The following is a 6,372-nucleotide window of genomic DNA, read 5'->3' on the forward strand; positions in this document are numbered from 1 at the left end:
CAGGTATAGTTCCGCGGCGGCCGAGAAGACTCACCGCATAGGAATCGGGATGCGAGGCGAAGGATGCGCCGGGAAGGCCCCGACGACTAGGAAGAGGCTGCAGGGCCGCCTCGGAATGGTCCAAGCATCGGACGCGATTGGGACGACTACCAGTGCCAACCCCTTATCCCGCGATGCGTCCGATACACAGATAGTTCCAACGCGGCCGAGGAGCCTCACCGCATATCAATCGGGGTGCGAGGCGAGGGATGGGGCGGGAAGGCCCCAACGGCTACACGGAAGAGGCTTCAGGGCCACCTCGGTATGGTCCAAGCATCGGACGCGCTTGGGGCGACTACCAGTGCCAACCCCTTATCCCGCGATGCGTCCGATACACAGAAGGTTGCAAGGCGGCCGAGGAGCCTCACCGCATAGCAATCGGGGGTGCGAGGCGACGGATGCGGCGAGATGGCCCCAATGGCTAGACGGAAGAGGCTTCAGGGCCGCCTCGGAATGGTCCGAGCATCGGACGCGCTTGGGGCGACTACCAGTGACAACCCCTTATCCCGCGATGCGTCCGATACGAAGACGGTTCCAAGGCGGCCGAGGAGCCTCACCGCATAGCAATCGGGGGTGCGAGGCGACGGATGGCCCCAACGGCTAGACGGAAGAGGCTTCAGGGCCGCCTCGGAATGGTCCAAGCATCGGACGCGCTTGGGGCGACTACCAGTGACAACCCCTTATCCCGCGATGCGTCCGATTCGAAGATGGTTCCAAAGCGGCCGAGGAGCATCACCGCATAGCAATCGGGGTGCGAGGTGGGGGATGCGGCGAGATGGCCCCAACGGCTAGACGGAAGAGGCTGCAGGGCCGCCTCGGAATAGTCCAAGCATCGGACGCGCTTGGGGCGACTACCAGTGACAACCCCTTATCCTGCGATGCGTCCGATACGAAGATAGTTCCAAGGCGGTCGAGGAGCCTCACCGCATAGCAATCGGGGTGCGAGGTGGGGGATGCGGCGAGATGGCCCAAACGGCTAGACGAAAGAGGCTGCAGGGCCGCCTCGGAATAGTCCAAGCATCGGACGCGCTTGGGGCGACTACCAGTGACAACCCCTTATCCCGCGATGCGTCCGATACGAAGATAGTTCCAAGGTGGCCCAGGAGCCTCACCGCATAGCAATCCGGGTGCAAGGGGGGGGATGCGGCGAGATGGCCCCAACGGCTAGACGGAAGAGGCCACAGGGCCGCCTCGAAATAGTCCAAGCATCGGAGCCTCACCGCATAGCAATCCGGGTGCAAGGGGGGGGATGCGGCGAGATGGCCCCAACGGCTAGACGGAGGAGGCCACAGGGCCGCCTCGGAATAGTCCAAGCATCGGACGCGCTTGGGGCGACTACCAGTGACAACCCCTTATCCCGCGATGCGTCCGATACGAAGATAGTTCCAAGGCGGCCGAGGAGCCTCACCGCATAGCAATCGGGGTGCGAGGTGGGGGATGCGGCGAGATGGCCCCAACAGCTAGACGGAAGAGGCTGCAGGGCCGCCTCGGAATAGTCCAAGCATCGGACGCGCTTGGGGCGACTACCAGTGACAACCCCTTATCCCGCGATGCGTCCGATACGAAGATAGTTCCAAGGCGGCCGAGGAGCCTCACCGCATAGCAATCGGGGTGCGAGGTGGGGGATGCGGCGAGATGGCCCCAACGGCTAGACGGAAGAGGCTGCAGGGCCGCCTCGGAATAGTCCAAGCATCGGACGTGCTTGGGGCGACTACCAGTGACAACCCCTTATCTCGCGATGCGTCCGATACGAAGATAGTTCCAAGGCGGCCGAGGAGCCTCACCGCATAGCAATCGGGGTGCGAGGTGGGGGATGCGGCGAGATGGCCCCAACGGCTAGACGGAAGAGGCCACAGGGCCGCCTCGGAATAGTCCAAGCATCGGACGCAGCTTGGGGCGACTACCAGTGACAACCCCTTATCCCGCGATGCGTCCGATACGAAGATAGTTCCAAGGCGGCCGAGGAGCCTCACCGCATAGCAATCGGGGTGCGAGGTGGGGGATGCGGCGAGATGGCCCCAACGGTTAGACGAAAGAGGCTGCAGGGCCGCCTCGGAATAGTCCAAGCATCGGACGCGCTTGGGGCGACTACCAGTGACAACCCCTTATCCCGCGATGCGTCCGATACGAAGATAGTTCCCAGGCGGCCGAGGAGCCTCACCACATAGCAATCGGGGTGCGAGGCGAGGGATGCGGCGAGATGGCCCCAAAGGCTAGACGGAAGAGGCTGCAGGGCCGCCTCGGAATAGTCCAAGCATCGGACGCGCTTGGGGTGACTACCACTGCCAACCCCTTATCCCGCGATGCGTCCGATACGAAGATAGTTCCGAGGCAGCCGAGGAGGTGGGGGATGCGGCGAGATGGCCCCAACGGCTAGACGGAAGAGGCTGCAGGGCCGCCTCGGAATAGTCCAAGCATCGGACGTCCTTGGGGCGACTACCAGTGACAACCCCTTATCCCGCGATGCGTCCGATACGAAGATAGTTCCCAGGCGGCCGAGGAGCCTCACTGCATAGCAATCGGGGTGCGAGGTGAGGGATGCGGCGAGATGGCCCCAAAGGCTAGACGGAAGAGGCTGCAGGGCCGCCTCGGAATAGTCCAAGCATCGGACGCGCTTGGGGCGACTACCACTGCCAACCCCTTATCCCGCGATGCGTCCGATACACAGATAGTTCCGAGGCAGCCGAGGAGGTGGGGGATGCGGCGAGATGGCCCCAACGGCTAGACGGAAGAGGCTGCAGGGCCGCCTCGGAATAGTCCAAGCATCGGACGCGCTTGGGGCGACTACCAGTGACAACCCCTTATCCCGCGATGCGTCCGATACGAAGATAGTTCCCAGGCGGCCGATGAGCCTCACCGCATAGCAATCGGGGTGCGAGGCGAGGGATGCGGCGAGATGGCCCCAAAGGCTACACGGAAGAGGCTGCAGGGCCGCCTCGGAATAGTCCAAGCATCGGACGCGCTTGGGGCGACTACCACTGCCAACCCCTTATCCCGCGATGCGTCCGATACACAGATAGTTCCGAGGCGGCCGAGGAGCCTCACAGCATAGCAATCGTGGTGCGAGGTGGGGGATGCGGCGAGATGGCCCCAACGGCTGACGAAAGAGGCTTCAGGGCCGCCTCGGAATGGTCCAAGCATCGGACGCGCTTGGGGCGACTACCACTGCCAACCCCTTATCCCGCGATGCGTCCGATACACAGATAGTTCCGAGGCGGCCGAGGAGCCTCACAGCATAGCAATCGGGGTGCGAGGCGAGGGATGCGGCGAGAAAGCCCCAACGGCTAGAGGGAAGAGGCTTCAGGTCCGCCTCGGAATGGTCCAAGCATCGGACGCGCTTGGGGCGACTACCAGTGACAACCCCTTATCCCGCGACGCGTCCGATACACAGATAGTTCCAAGGCGGCCGAGGAGCCTCACCGCATAGCAATCGGGGTGCGAGGCGAGGGATGCGGCGAGAAGGACCCAACGGCTAGACGGAAGAGGCTTCAGGGCCGCCTCGGAATGGTCCAAGCATCGGACGCGCTTGGGGCGACTACCAGTGACAACCCCTTATCCCGCGACGCGTCCGATACACAGATAGTTCCAAGGCGGCCGAGGAGCCTCACCGCATAGCAATCGGGGTGCGAGGCGAGGGATGCGGCGAGAAGGACCCAACGGCTAGACGGAAGAGGCTTCAGGGCCGCCTCGGAATGGTCCAAGCATCGGACGCGCTTGGGGCGACTACCAGTGACAACCCCTTATCCCGCGACGCGTCTGATACACAGATAGTTCCAAGGCGGCCGAGGAGCCTCACCGCATAGCAATCGGGGTGCGAGGCGAGGGATGCGGCGAGAAGGACCCAACGGCTAGACGGAAGAGGCTTCAGGGCCGCCTCGGAATGGTCCAAGCATCGGACGCGCTTGGGGCGACTACCAGTGACAACCCCTTATCCCGCGACGCGTCCGATACACAGATAGTTCCAAGGCGGCCGAGGAGCCTCACCGCATAGCAATCGGGGTGCGAGGCGAGGGATGCGGCGAGAAGGACCCAACGGCTAGACGGAAGAGGCTTCAGGGCCGCCTCGGAATGGTCCAAGCATCGGACGCGCTTGGGGCGACTACCAGTGACAACCCCTTATCCCGCGACGCGTCCGATACACAGATAGTTCCAAGGCGGCCGAGGAGCCTCACCGCATAGCAATCGGGGTGCGAGGCGAGGGATGCGGCGAGAAGGACCCAACGGCTAGACGGAAGAGGCTTCAGGGCCGCCTCGGAATGGTCCAAGCATCGGACGCGCTTGGGGCGACTACCGTTGCCAACCCCTTATCCCGCGATGCGTCTGATACACAGATAGTTCCGAGGCGGCCGAGGAGCCTCACCGCATAGCAATCGGGTTGCGAGGCAGATTATTGGGAAGGGAACCCCCTGGGATGCGGCTCAAGCAGTGCCCAAAGGGACTGGAATGCGGAATCACATCGAGAGACCCAAATGCTATACGAGGGCTCAAATCGAATTATCGATTTGGCCACGACATGGACGCATCGGAACGACTACCTTTGCCGAACCACTCGCAATTGCATCCATACCGAAACCAATAGACATTTCCGTTAGAGCCCTCGCATAGCATTCGGGAATCTCGCATGCCCCTCTAAATCGACCAATGCTGGCGCTCAATGAAAATCCGAGCGCTACCACCGTTCGAGCGCCAGCATTGGTCGAGTTAGAGGGGCACGGGGGAGAATGCTCCAGTCAACACCTCCCCTATATAAGTTATTTGTCCGATTCTCGCACAACCGTAGTCTGCCTCGTCGAATCAAACAACGGTCCCAGATTCCGACTTCCGTTCCGTAGAGACCCAAAAGCTAGATGGAGGCTCGCAAGAAAGAGAGTCGGCACATAGCAATCAGGTTTCTCGAACGTTTAGGGACCGAGCTCACTTGCGGATAGGGCAAAATCCGCCAAGCAACCCAAAAGCTAGACGGGGGCTCGAATCGAATCGCCTAGGCGGCCACAACAACGACGTGTTAGATCGACTACCAGTGCCAAACCATTCAGCAAGACTAGTTTGTGTCGAGGCCGGATAGAGATTCTCAGAGAGCGCCCGCATAGCATTTAGGAGACCTGCCGCGTCCCTCACACTCGACAAATGGTGGTGCACGTTTATAAATCCGAGCGATCCCAACCCTTTCAAGCACCAACATCGGTCGAGATAGAGGGGCACGGAGGGGGCTGCGTGAGACAACACAGTCCCCTATATAAGTTATTTGTCCGATTCTCACACATCCGAAGAATGGTCATCAAATCGGACAACAGCCCAAACTTCCGACTTCCGTCCCAGAAAGCCCAAGAGCTATCTAAAACGTTCATGGCCGGAACTCGATCGCGGCTATACCAGTCCGCCAAGCAACCCAAAAGCTAGACTGGAGCTCTAGTTGAATCACCTCTGTGGCCACTGCAAGGACGTGTTGGAGCGACTACCATTGCCGAACCATTCCGCAGGTCGAGTCCATACCAAGGCCGCATAGAGATTCACGATGAGCTCCTGCATAGCAATCAGGAGACTTGCCGTGTCCATCACAATCGATAAATCCTGGTGCAAGATTTTTGCATCCGAGCTCTCCAACCAGTAGAGCACCAGCATCAATCGACATAAACGGGCACGGGGGGAGGATGCTCGAGAACACTACCTCCCCTATATAAGTTATTTGTCCGATTCTCAAGCAGCCGAAGTCTGGTCATCGAATCGGGTCAAAGACCACAACTTCCGACTTTACCCACAATGCAAGTCATCGAATCGAACATCGGCCCCCGAGTCGGACTCCATGCGTATGTCAGGTCATCGGACCCAAATTCTGCCTTCCTGCGCATGGCGGGCCATCAATATCAACTCGGTCATCGGACCCAAACTCCGCCTTTCTGCGTATGGCACGCCTTCAAATCGGTCATCGGACCCAAATTCCGCCTTCCTATGCATGGCGGGCCATCAACATCAACTCGGTCATCGGACCCAAATTCCGCCTTTCTGCGCATGGCACGCCATCAACTCGGTCATCGGACCCAAATTCCGCCTTCCTGCGCATGGCAGGTCATCGGACACAAATTCAGACCTCGCGAATATGCATACGTATCGAATCGGTCATCGGACCCAACTTCCGACTTCATCCATACTGTAGGGTCTCTGAGGTTGGCGCGGTGCGCTCAACCCGGGGAGTCGACCCATCGAAGCATACACCTCCCCTATATAAGCTATTTGTCCGATTCCCACACCTGTGTAGTTTGCACCTCTGACCAGGACATCGACCCCAACTTCCGAACTCGACTGCAACGACGGCACCAGCGCCTTGGTGCGCAC

The sequence above is a fragment of the Cryptomeria japonica genome, unplaced genomic scaffold (assembly GCF_030272615.1).
Source record: "Cryptomeria japonica unplaced genomic scaffold, Sugi_1.0 HiC_scaffold_20, whole genome shotgun sequence".
Taxonomy (NCBI): domain Eukaryota; kingdom Viridiplantae; phylum Streptophyta; class Pinopsida; order Cupressales; family Cupressaceae; genus Cryptomeria; species Cryptomeria japonica.